The sequence below is a fragment of the Delphinus delphis genome, chromosome 17 (genome assembly GCF_949987515.2).
Source record: "Delphinus delphis chromosome 17, mDelDel1.2, whole genome shotgun sequence".
In the NCBI taxonomy this organism is placed as follows: Eukaryota; Metazoa; Chordata; class Mammalia; order Artiodactyla; family Delphinidae; genus Delphinus; species Delphinus delphis.
In genome coordinates this window covers 6,288,311-6,301,969 of record NC_082699.1, presented here as the reverse complement: position 1 = coordinate 6,301,969, position 13,659 = coordinate 6,288,311, and the positions used below count along the sequence as shown (strand labels likewise).

Sequence of the window (13,659 nt, the reverse complement as noted above, 5' to 3'; positions counted from 1 at the left end):
TCTATGCTTCCGGCAACCTCCTTGCATCTCACGCCTCACTGAACGCCTCTGCACACCGTGGTGCAGGCCTTTAGAAAATAACCCCCCAAATCAATTACTACGAAGAGATTTCTCAGTGCTTCGAACAGTTTCAGGGTTCTTCCAGAGCAACTGAAGACAAAAAATTTGACTAATTCTGCCTCAGTATCAAGTTTTCCATCTGACCCTCTACCTCCTCAGGGCAATGTCAGGGTAACCTCCTCAGTCCTTAAGTATGTGCACAGACCAAAGAACTCCGAAATTCAGACACTGTGATATTTTGGAACACCCAGTTAACTTGCTTTCTAGCAGCAAGGCTCTGATCAACAAAGTAGGAAACATGCTCGTGAAGATGTCCCGTTAATGTCACCTAAATGGCAGCACTTATCATTTTCTGGGCGACTGACTCATTCCTTCTCTCAAACCACCCACTACAACTGGCCTCCCCTTTTCAAAATGGTGTGATCGTTCAAGGTAAAACAATGTTTGTCAGCTTGTTTAGTCGGAGTTGGTTTTAAAAAATCTTGGGATGGCGAAAATTCAGGACTGCAGAACCACTGATCTTAAAAAAAAAAAAAACACGGCGCAACACGTCTGGTGCTCCGGTTTTTGTAGCCGCCGCCCAGGGGACAACCCCTGATCGCCTGGCTCCGGCTGCCAGCAGGGCGTACGTTCACAGGTCCCCCAGGACTACAGCGCTCCTACTGACGGCTGCATGGAAGGGGCTGGACCTGTATGACAGGCTCACCCCGAAGGCAGCTTCAGGTGTGAGGAAGACCCTACCTGAGTCCCCTCCACCACCACCAAGCCAACAGTGCGCTGCATCTGTGGAGAGGACAACGGCACCATCATCTGGCTCTGTCGGCCCAAAGGTGCGGCCCAGTGATGGTCTAACTGCGGAACCCATACAAGTTGGTGCCCCACCAGCTGGCCTACGAGAAAACAGTTCTTAACAGGTTCTCCTCCAGGGCACAGTGTAAAGACAGCAGACTGAACTGCACCCCAGACTCCCCGTAAAAGAGGTCGATTACCTTATCTTCAAAGCTGGGGCCTGTAGAGCAGGCAGGCTTGTAATTAAACACACACCCAGGGGCTATAATTCTCTCCAGAAACTGGGAGGGCCAGCAGGTACCATCTGTGCACTCTCCCTCTCTCTGTCCCACCCGAGGCAGCCAGCGTCTCTGAGCAAGGACCTAGTGCCAGTGTACACGTCTGCCGCCCACAGGGGACATCCCTGGCCCTGGCGGCCACCAGTTCAGCAGGACTGTAGCAAACAGGCCACAGTCAACTGGCAGTCCTACCAGGGCTCAGTGCAGAGGGAGCAGACAGAAATGCCTATTTCCCAATCTGCCCCTGAAACAGGTAAATTCGCACACTTTTAAAACTGCTGTCTGAGAGCGTGGCTTCCCAACGGCCTGAATCTAGGGGCTGACCGCAATCCTCCCCGTTGGGCCAGTGACAGACCTGACACACCCTCAGCTACTGGGAGCCAAAAGCAATAAAGCAGGCTGCTGGGAAAGCTGAATGGTTATGAGACACAACCAAGGCTGGTGCAGGGTCGAAGGAGAAGGCTCATCTATGAGGCCAGTCGTTTAAGACTAGGAGAGGTGGCTGTTTTATCTAAACAGAGAGTCAAGGAAAACGAAGAAACAGAAGAATATGACCCAAACGAAAGACCAAGATAAAAGCTCTGTAAAAAAAAGACCTTAATGAAAGTGATTTACCTGATAAAGGGGTTTAAATTACCGTCATAAAGATGCTCACCAAGCTCGGAAGAACGATGGATGAACAAAGAATTTCAGAAGATACTGAAAATCTAAGAAGGCGCCCAGTAGAAATCATAAGGCCAAAAAATACAATAACTTAACTAAAAAACACAACAGAGGAGTTCAACAGCAGACTAGACAAAGCAGAATAAAGGAAGAAATGAATCTGAAGAAAGGAAGAAACAAAGCAGAAGACAGGGCAGTGTAACTCATCTGATCAGAGCAGCAAAAAGAAAAAAGAATGAAGATAGCTTAAGAGAGGTATGAGACAACATGCTAACCAACATTTGCATCGTAAGGTTCCCTGAAGGAAAGGAGAGAAAGAGGCAGAAAACTTACGTGAAGAAAGTTTCCTTCACATAAGAAAGAAGAAACAATGGCTGAAGATTTCCCTAATTTTGGGAAGGAAACAGACATCTAGATCCAGGAAGTTCAGGGAGTTCCAAAAAAGAGATGAAGATACCCACACCAATACATATTATAATTAAAATATCAAAACGAGGAGAGAATCTTAAAAAGTGACAGGAGACAGACAACTTGTTATGTACAAGAGAACTCCCAAGAGACTCTGAGCAGACTTTTCAGCAGACACCGCAGGCCAGAAGGAAGTGGCAGGATATAACTCAAAGCGCTGAAAGAAAGAACTGCCGCCAAGAACACTCCACTCAGGGGGCTTCCCTGGTGGCGCAGTGGTTAAGAATCCACCTGCCAATGCAGGGGACACGGGTTCGAGCCCCGGTCCGGCAAGGTCCCATATCTCGCAGAGGAACTAAGCCCGCGCACTGCAACTAGCGAGCCTGCGCGCTAGAGCTCGCGAGCCACAACCACTGAGCCCACGTGCCACAACTACTGAAGCCCACGCGCCTAGAGCCCGTGCTCCGCAACAAGAGAAGCCACCGCAAGGAGAAGCCCACGTACCGCAACAAAGACCCAACACAGCCAAACATAAATTAAATCTTTAACAAAAAAATACTCCACTCAGAAAAGTTGTCCTTCAGATTTGAAGGCAAGGTAAAGAGTTTCTCAGACAAGCAAAAGCTAACAGAGTTCATCACCGCTAGACCAGCCTTATAAGAAATTTTATAGGGATTTAAGTTGAAAGAAAAAGGTGCTCATTAGTAACAGGAAAACAAAGTATCAATCCCAATGGTAAAAGTAAATATATAAAAAATTCAGAGTAACCTAAAGCTGTAAACATGGTGGATTAATCACAAAGCTGGAATAAAGGTTAAAAGACAAAACAAAACACAACTAACTACAACCATTTGTTAAGGGAAACAGATAAACGGATGTAAACTGTGACATCAAAAGTATAAACGGGGGTGGGGGATGTAAAAATGTAGTCACAAGGATGCCCACCTTGCCACTTTTATTCAACATACTCTTGGAAGTCCAAGCCAGAGCAACTAGGCAAGAGAAAGAAATAAAAGGCACCCAAATTGGAAAGGAATAAGTAAAACTGTCAGTATTTGCAGGTGAAATGTTACTAATACGTAGAAAAGCTGAAAGAATCACCAAAAAACTGTTAGACCTAATAAATTCAGGAAAGCTGGAAGATACAAAACCAATACACAAAAATCTGTTGCCTTTCTATACACTAGCAATTAACTACCAGAAACAGAAATTAAGAAAACAATCCCATTTACAACTGCATCAGAGAAATAAATTTAAATAAGGAGGTGAAAGACCTGTACAGTGAAACTACAGCACACTGATGAAAGAAATGAGAGACAACACAAATAACTGGAAAGATATTCCATGCTCCTGGGCTGGAGGAATTAATATTGTTAAAATGTCCATACTATCCAAAGTAATCTAAAGATTTAATGCAATCTCTGTCAAAGTTCCAATGGCATTTTTAAAAGAAAGAAAATAAACGACCCTAAAATTTGTATGCAATCATAGAAAACCCCAATAGTCAAAGCAAACTTGAGGGAAAAAACAAAGCTAGAAGCATGACACTTTCACTTCGAACTATATTACAGAGCTATAGTAACTGAAACAGTATGATACTGCATAAACACACACACATAGACCAACAGAAGAGAATAAAGAGCCCCAAAACAAACCCACGCCATGTATGGTCAATTAATTTGTGAGAAAGGTGTCAAAAATATACAATGGGAGAAGTACATTCTCTTCAGTAAATGGGAAAACTGGACAACCACATGGAAAAGAATGAAATCTGACCCCTATCTTACACCATACACAAATATCAACTCAAAATGTATTAAAACTTGAACCTAAGACCTGAAACCATAAAATTTCTAGAAGGAAACATTGGCAATGAGCCACTTGACATTAGTCTTGGTGATGACTATTTGGATTTAACACCAAAAGCAAAGGCAACAGAAGAAAAATAAACAAGTGGTACTACATCAAACTAAAAAGGTTCTGTACAGCAAAGGAAACAATCAGTTGAAAAGGCAACCTACCAAATGGCAGAAAATATTTGCAAATCATGCATCTGATAAAGATTAACAGCCAAGCTAAAAAAGGAACTCATATAACTCCACAACGAAAAAAATAAAATAAAAAATACAATTAAAAAAAGGGCAGAGGATCTGAACAGACATTTTCCCAAAGAAGACATACAGATGGTCAACAGATACATGCAATGGTGTTCAACATCATCAGGGAAATGCAAATCAAAACCACAGTGAGATTATCACCTCACAGCACAGGAAACAATTGAAATGCTCTATCAGAGAAGTAATCTAAAGTACTTCCATATGGTAGTGAAGTAAAAACCTTCTTAAGGTCCTAAAACATCGTGTCTTCAAGTCCATAAGGATAACCTGGAAATCTTGTTAATAACACAGATTCTTGAGTCCTGGCCCCAGAAACTAAAAGAGTAAGTCTGGAGTAGAGTTCCAGAAATCTGCCCTTTAACCCTTTGTATACCATCAGCGTCCAATGGACACAATTTTAAATTCTGAGTTTCTTTTTTCAGAAGTTCTATTTCACGACTTTTATTCTTTCTTAGACAAAAGAAAGGGAGGGAGGGATGAACTGGAAAAAAAAAATCTTTAAATAGAGTAAAATCACCCTACCTTACAGATATCACAAGGGTTCAACTGGACTCCTTTATAAATCTAAGATGCGTTATGGAATCTTAGTGAACTTATTTTTCCCATATCTTGAAACAGTTTTGCTACTGTATCTAGGAATTACTTAATCATTATTCATCCGTTATTCCCAAGTATGCTAAAGAAAAAACTAAAATGACAATAGCAACAAAAAGTAGAATCATTCTTATTCATTCTAGGAATACATTATGTCATCCTTCAGTATGTGTTGCCCAAAGTACTGCATCCTCTTCCAAAAATGTATGAAGTCTGGAGACACCATCTTTGTAGCCTTGTTTTTAAACTGTACTCTTTGAACACAGTAGAAAATATGGGATTTTTCATTTTTCACCCATGATGGCACAGAGAATAAACTGGAGGAAGACATTAGACAAATCAGAAATGAATACAAAGAAACAAATAGCTGTACTCTAGACTTTTATGATAATGAGGGAATTGATCAAAAGCAAACCTCAGACTGAGTTTTCAGATGAAGATATCTTAATTGAAATTCCTCAAACTTAAAGATCAATGAGTAAACAATATGCCTATACTTAATTAAAAAAATACAATTTTTCAGTTAGTCATTCTGAAGAAAGCACTTTATCGTACAATATTTTGAAACAAGTCCCTAGATCCTGTTTAAAAGGATATTTACCATCTTTCCCCTTTTACATCTATACAGCAAAACTTACTGGATTTGGTTTGTAAGTAGCCAAATGAAGGCAGGTAGTTAAACAAAGGTGACCAGATGAAAATAGCAATGTAGAGAAATTTTAAAAAATCTGTTGCACTGACTATTCTAATTGGTATTTATAAAAGTATAAATGAAAATTCTTTGCAAATGTAAGTTAGATGGTCATCCCTGCAAAATCATGAACCATGAAAGTTTGCAAAAATACTGCATTTTGACAACGCAAGTACAAAAATTACTGAACAGTAACGTTAGAACCTATGAGAGATGGGTATGAAATCTAAAATCCAGTATTGTGTTTTGACAACCAAGTGCGTGAAAAAAAACCTAAAAGTAATGATAAGCTAAGATATATTAGAGATGTAACTGAAATCTGGAACAATATTTATAAAAAGGATATCTCCCAACTGTATGGAGGACAGTTGATGAGCAATTAGTTGCACTCAAAGATGTTGCCCGTTTCAGCTATATATACCTTCAAAACCAGGAAAACTTAGAACAAAATTTTTGGTTTCTTATGTTCAAGTTGTTATTAAAATTCTGTTTCTAGTAAAACCGTGTTTCCCTATGCCTTTATTTTCATTTCTGCAAGTTATTCATAAAATGACCTAAATTATACAAAATATTCACTGGACCCAGATGATAAATAGTAATGATCATGTTTTCTAGCACACTGTGGATTCATAAGCATTCCAGACGATTCACATACGGTGTCAAGCAACACACTGTGATAAAGTCCTAAACAGTCTTCATGGCAGTGTTTCTCAAACTTGGCTCACCACCAGATCAGAATTATTTGGGCACTAGTTAAAAATACTTTACCAAGCTGACACAGATTTCATGGAAGGACGTAGGAATTATTCTTTTAATAAATATCCCAGGAGACTATGATGATAAGCAATTGAGAATTATGGTCATATGAAGTCTACTCTAAGTACAACTTCTTTTTACCCATAAGATTCCATTTCCCACCTATTGAACTGGCAAAAATCCAAAGCTGAACAACACTCTGATAATGAGGCTCTGAGAAACACTCATACATTACTGGTAAAAGTGTAAAGTAGTATAATTTCCACAAAGAGTAAGTTTGCAATATCTACGAAAATTGTACATGCAGATACCCTCCAACCCAGCAATACCACTTCAGGTTTTAGTCTATAAATATACCTACACACAAAAAGCAACAAATGTAACATTTTATTCACTGAAACACCAACTGTAATAGCAAAATTCTTTAAACAAAGGAGGAAGTACTAGATACACAAAATAGTAAACGAGGTCGAAAATATTATCACATTAACTGGAAAAAACAAAGCATTATTTAGTGCAGTATATAAAGTATGCTCAAATTTGTGTTCAAAGGAAGGGGGAACTTAAGGAACCAGAAGAGGGAACACAAACTAAACCCAAAGCTAGCAGAAGTAAGGAAGTAACAGACATAAATAAAAAAGAGAATGAAAACTAAATTTAGTTCTTTAAAAAGATCAACAAAATCGACAAACCTTTAGCTAAATGGACTAGGAAATAAAAAGAAAACTCAACATGTTAAAATGAAAGTGGAAATACTAGCAGAGTTTCTACAGAAATAAAACATTAAGTCTCTCTACAAGAGAGCACTATAAACAACTGTACACTAAAAAATGGGATAAACTAGATGAAATGCACACATTCCTAGAAACACAAAACCTATCAAGACTAACTCAGAAAGAAATAGAAAATCTAAATAGACCCAAAACTAATAAAGAGACTGAATCAGTAATCAAAAATGTCTCAACAAGGAAAAGCCCTGAACCTTCATTGGTGAACTCTACTAAACACTTGAATACCAATCTTTCTCAAAATTTTGCAAAAAAATTGAAAAGGGGACACTTTCATTCTATGAGGACAGCATTACCCTGATACCAAAGCCAGATAAAGACACAAGAAAGCAAACTATAGACCAACACCCCTTATGAACACTGATGCAATCCTCAACAAAATACTAGCAAACAGAATTCCACAGCATGTTAAAAGGATTAGACATCTCTTAACAAATGGGATTTATTTCTGGAATACGAAGATAGTTCAACATATGAAAATTGTTCAAAGTAATACATATCAACAAAATGAAGTGCAAAAAACACAAGATCATCTGAATTGATGTAGGAAAAGCATTTGACAAAATTCAACACCGCTTTATGATAAACACACACAAGAGAATAGGAGTAGAAGAAAACAACTTCCACATGATAAAAGCCATATATGCAAAACCCACAGCAAACATCATACTCAATGGTGAAAGACTGAATATTTTTCCACTAAGGTCAGGAACAAGGCAAGCATGCCCACTTTCAACACTACTCTTCAACACAGTACTGCAAGTTCTAGCCAGAGCAAGAAAAAGAAATAAAAGGCATCCAAACGGGAAAAGAAGTAAAATTATCTCTGTTTTCAGATACGACCGTGTATGTTTAGGGTTTAAAAAACCTTAAAGACTCCACAAAAAAGCATTAAAACTAAAAAACAAATTCAGCAATGTAACAGGATACAGTCAATGCACAAAAATCAGCTGCATTTTTATACGTAAATAACAAGCAATCTGAAAAGGAAAACGAAACCAAATCCATTTACAATAGCATCAAAAAGAATAAACTACTTAACGAATCTAATCAAGAAGGTAAAAAACTTGTACAATGAAAACCACAAAACACTGCTGAAAGAAATTGAAAACAATCTTAGAAACAAAACTGGAGAACTCACACTTCCTGATTTCAAAATTTACTATAAAGCTAGAGTATTCAAAATGGTAACTACTGAAACCCACAAGCCTAGAGCCCGTGCTCTGCAACGAGAAGCCACCGCACTGAGAAGCCTGCGCACCGCAACGAAGAGGAGCCCCGGCTCGCTGCAGCTAGAGAAAGCCCACGTGCAGCAACAAAGACCCAACACAGCCAAAAATTTGAAAAATTTTTTAAAAAACCAATCAAAATGGTATAGTATTAGCATAAAGACAAACATAGACCAATGGAATAGAACAGACAGCCTAAAATAAACCCTCGTATACATGGTCAAATGATTTTTGACAAGGGTGCCAAGACCATTCAATGGAAAAGACAGTCTTTTCAACAAATGGCGCTGGGAAAACTGGATATCCACATGCAAAAGAATGAAGGTGGACCCTTACCTAACACAATATATACAAAAGTTAACTCAAAATGGATCCAGGATCTAAAGGTAAGACCTAAAACAATAAAACTCTTAGAAGAAAACACAGGACAAAACATTCCTGACATTGGATTTAGCAATGGTTTCTTCGATATGACACCAAAGGCACAGGTCACAAAAGAAAAATACATATTGGACTTAATGAAAATTTAAAAAAATCTGTGCATCAAAGGACACTATCAAGAGCGTAAACAGGCAACCCACTGAATGCGAGAAAATATTTGCAAATCATAACTGATAAGGGATTAATATCCAGAATATTTAGAGAACTCCTAAAACAACAACAAAATCAAAACTATGAGATACCACCTCACAGCCACCAGAGTAACAACTATCAAAAAAAGAAAACAAGTGTTGGCGAGGACGTGGAGAAATTAGAACTCTTATTCACTGTTGGCGGGAATGGAAAATGGTACAGGTGCTATAAAACACAGTATGGCAGTTCCCCCCATAATTAAAAATAGAACGCTGTATGATCCAGCAATTCCATTTCTGAGTATACACCCAAAAGAATCGAAATCTGGATCTGAAGAGGTATTTGTATACCTACATTCACAGCAGCATTATTTGCAACAGCTCAAACGTGGAAGCAACCCAAGTGTCTATCGACAGATGAACGGATGAACAAAATGTCAACACATATATATGCACGCACAAACGCGCGCGCACACACACACACAACGGAACTTTATCCTACCTTAAAAATGGAAGGAAACTCTGCAACGTACTATTGATACAACATGGATGAAACCTTGAGGACATCGTGTGAAGCGAAATAAGCCAAACACAAGCAAGACAAATATGTGATCCCACTTACATGAGGTACTTGCAGTATCAAAATCATAAAGACACAAAGTACAGCGATGGTTGCCAGGGGCTGGGGGGAGGGCAGAATGGGGCGTTACTGTTTAATGCGCAGAGACTTCCAGTGTTAAGATGAAAAGACTCAAGGGGATGGACGATGGCTGCACACCAATGTCAGTGTATTTAATATCTCTGAACTGTACACTTAACAATGGTTAAGATGGTAAAAATTTACGCGTACTTTACCACAATAAAAAAAAAAAAGAAAAACAACAGAAGGGGGAAAAATATATTTATAGGTTTGTACAGGTATAAAATATCCCTGGAACGATACCTAAAAAATGCCGAACAGTTGGCTCCCACAGGAAGAGAATACGGTTGGCTAGAGGACCTTGAAGGAAGGAAATTTTACACTGTATACCCTTTTTTGCTTAAATGCTGAGCGCTGTAACTGCTTACCTCCTCAAAAACTAAATAAACGTGCAAAAAATCTTGGCAGCACTTGGAAAGAAATGAATAAATGTGAATATAACTATGACTAGATGTAACGGTTGGTTTTTTTTTGGGGGGGGAATCTTTCTTTTTAGAAACTTACAGCATTTACTACCTAAAGAAGTACCTAAATCCGACAAAAAAAACAGGAAAGAAAAAAGAGTTGAGTCATGCTCAATTAAAGGAACTGTTTACTGAATAGTACACTCAACCGCCAACTATTAGTAAACGCTTCCTCTTTTAGTCACGATTTTCATATCCTTTCTTATAACACCCAAACGTAACTAAAAACTAATGGTGCCAAAGTTAAATGTGAATTATAATAGAATGACTCTTTCCTAAACCTATTAAAAGACATTCCAACACCACTGTAAAGCAATTATACTCCAATAAAGATGTAAAAGAAAAAAAAGACATTCCATATCCTTATTTTTATTCTGCAGCACAAACTATCTGATCTATAATGTTTACACACCGTTCAAAGAACAGAAGTTCGTAGAACGAAGTTGGTAACAGAGCAAATCAAAAAACAAACGCACACATTTTTACCGTTTGCCCTCAACCTCAAAGAGAAAAACTTAAAAGAATGGACACATTTTATTTCACCATTTGTATATACTGGCGATAAAGCTAACCAGGCTGCGGCTGAGTTCCCCTGTAACTTTCCTTTTTAATCAACTGTTTCTTCTTTGAAACAACTGGATGTTGTGAGATTCGTAAACCAAACGTACTTCCTAAGAGAGGTACATAATATTAAAAATAACCGGGAACGGCTGTACAGATGATATACACAGACCAGATAAACCTAGAAATCTCCCGTTAAAAACTAGCGCCTTAACAGACTCCCTGCTTAAATGAATCCGTTTTGGTAAAAAGGGAAAACTTTACCCACATCTACATGCCTCCGCCTGCCCCGTATTACAAGCGAATCCTGAAACGAAAGCTGAGAATCGCGACCCTCGAGGGAGGATTCCTGCTGAGCGCACCCTGCTGGGGGCGTTTCTCCCTTTCCTCCAACTTCTCCAGAAGCCAGCGCCCCGCGAACACCTCTCCCCCTCCCCCTCCCGAAAGGCAAGGCTTCGCCCGCGCAACGGACACCTCCTTCCTCCGTCCACGTCCCGACGTTCCGAAGCGGCCACCGAGGAAGGCGACGCAGCCCAGCCTGGGGACGCGGCACCGGGACAGCCCGCAGCCGGCGACTCTCCCCTCACCAGACCCGGGTAGCTCACCCGACACGAACAAAAAGGGTCGAGGCGCACGGGGACTGGGGGCGGCGGGCGTCGCCCCCGGCCGGGCCCCAGGCTCGCCCTCCACCCCCAGACGGAACCCCGAAACCCACAGGGTGGTGGGCGCTCGCGCAAACTTTCGCCCCGGGCCCGGCCGGGCGCCGGGAAGAGCGCGGAGCGGAGCCCACAGAGGGGAAGGCGGCGCCGAGACGCCCTCCGCCCAGCGGTCCGGGGCCCCGCGCCCGAGATGCCGTGAGCTTCCCCGTTCCCGCCCCCCCCCCCCAAGGGCTGCTCACCGAGGCCGCAGGGACGCACACACTGCAGCCGCCGCCGGTCACTGGCTCAGACTTCCGAGACCCAGAGAGAGGAGAACGGTGCGCGCCCGAGGACCGCCCGCGCCGCGCGTCCCCGCCTTCCGCCCGCGCCTTCCCCCCACGCCTTCCGTCTCCGCGCGCTCGGTCAGGTGACCCGCTCCCCATGGTAACGGGGCGGGGGCGGGGCGAGGCGTGCGCCTGCTCCGCCGCTCCCGCCCACCTGCTCCGCTCTCCAGACAGTTCCCTGCCTAACGGCCGGGGGCCCCCAGCTCACTGCTGATCATCCGCTCTCACGGTCACTTAGTTCCCCATCACCTCCGACACATCGAGAGGCCCGAGAACCTACCGTTCGTCCATTTCCCAGCCAGCCCTAAACTTCCACCACACCCACGGACTCCGCAACGTTCCTCCCACTAACCCTTCTCGACTCCTGCCTTCTTTGCGTTACAACTTTTTTCTTTGGCATTTATTACTTTGTCCGTCTGAGCTGAAGTTTGCTGGTTGTTGAAGGTTATGTGTGGTAGTGCACAAAAGTAATAGCTTTATCCTAATACAAAAACTGAAAAACTATTTCTTAAGGGCTACGTTCCAAGCACTGTCCGAAGAACTTGATGTATAGCAGTCTTATTTGGTCCTTACATCAAAGACAGATACAGCATCTTCTTTAACATGCAAAGACACTGAGGCACAGTTTGCCTAAGTTTTCTGTACTTACCATGGAGTAACAGAGTACTTGACAAAATAGCATTAACTTAGAAGCATTTTATTTCTAGCCAAATTATTTAGTGCCATAATAATTTAGTCTATGGTAAAATAAAAACCTGAGCATAAAAGAAGTGACAATAAGATGAAAACTTTGCCCTCAGAGAGTTTGTGGTCTGATAGACATTTTAAAATAATTGCAATGGAAAAAAATTGCAATGGGAAGGAACAAAACTGGTTTTGTTCACAGGTGACATGGTTATGTAGAAAGTCCCAAAGAATTGACCCCCAAAAAAACAACCCTAAAACTAAGCAGTTATAGCAAGGTTGCAGGATTCAAGGTTAACATATAAAAGCCAACCACTTTCCTATATAACAGCAATAAACAACTGGAATTCGAGATTAAGGACACAATATCACTGATATTAGCACAAAAACAATGAAACAATACTTAGGTAAAACTCTTAACAAAATATGTACAAAATTTATATGAGAAAAACTAAGATTCTGATGAAAGAAACCAAAGAAGATACAAATAAATGCAAGGACAGTCCACGTTCATGAATAGGAAGACTTGTTATTGTCAAGATGTCAGTTTTTCCCAACCTGATTTGACACAATCTCAGTCAAAATCCCGGCGAGTTATATTTTGGATATGAACAAACTGATTCGAAAGTTTGTATGGAAAGACAAAAGTCCCAGAAGAGCCAACCCAAACTGGAAGAAGAAAAAGTCACGGGCCTGTGTGTGCCCAACGTCCAAACTTACTGTAAGGCTGCAGTAGGGACTTCCCTGGCGGGGCAGTAGTTAAGAATCCACCTGCCAATGCAGGGGACACAGGTTCGAGCCCTGGCCCGGGAAGATCCCACATGCCGCGGAGCAACTAAGCCCATGCGCCACAACTACTGAGCCTGAGCTCTAGAGCCCGCAAGCCACAACTACTGAAGCCCGCGCCCCGCAACAAGGGAAGCCACCGCAACGAGAAGCCCGTGCACCGCAACGAAGAGTAGCCCTCGCTCACCGCAACTAGAGAAAGCCCGCGCACAGTAACAAAGACCCAACGCAGGGCTTCCCTGGAGGCGTAGTGGATGAGAATCTGCCTGCCAAAAAAAAAAAAAAAAAAAAGGCTGCAGTAATCAAGACTGTGGGGTATCAACAATAGAAAAATCGATCAATGGAACAGAATACAGAGCCCAGAAACAGACTCTCACAAATACATTCAATGGATCTTTGACAGAGGAGCAAACTATTCAATAGACAAAGGGTAATCTTTTCAACAAATGGTACTGGGACAACTGGACCTCCTTATGCAAAAGAAAAAAAATTTTTTTTAAAGAATCTAGACACAGAACTTATCACTTTCACAAAAAT

The 13,659-nt window shown here is 41.2% G+C and overlaps 1 protein-coding gene across 1 annotated transcript in view; it reads right to left on the bottom strand.

Annotated features, from left to right (window-relative positions):
- The window catches only part of SDCBP (syndecan binding protein), a 31,738-nt gene extending 20,040 nt beyond the window's left edge, over positions 1 to 11,698 (bottom strand). The window contains exon 1 of the mRNA XM_059994682.1: positions 11,569 to 11,698. The gene's annotated coding sequence lies outside the window, so the exon portion shown is untranslated. The remainder of the gene's footprint in view (positions 1 to 11,568) is intronic.
- Between the last annotated feature and the right edge of the window lie 1,961 nt (positions 11,699 to 13,659).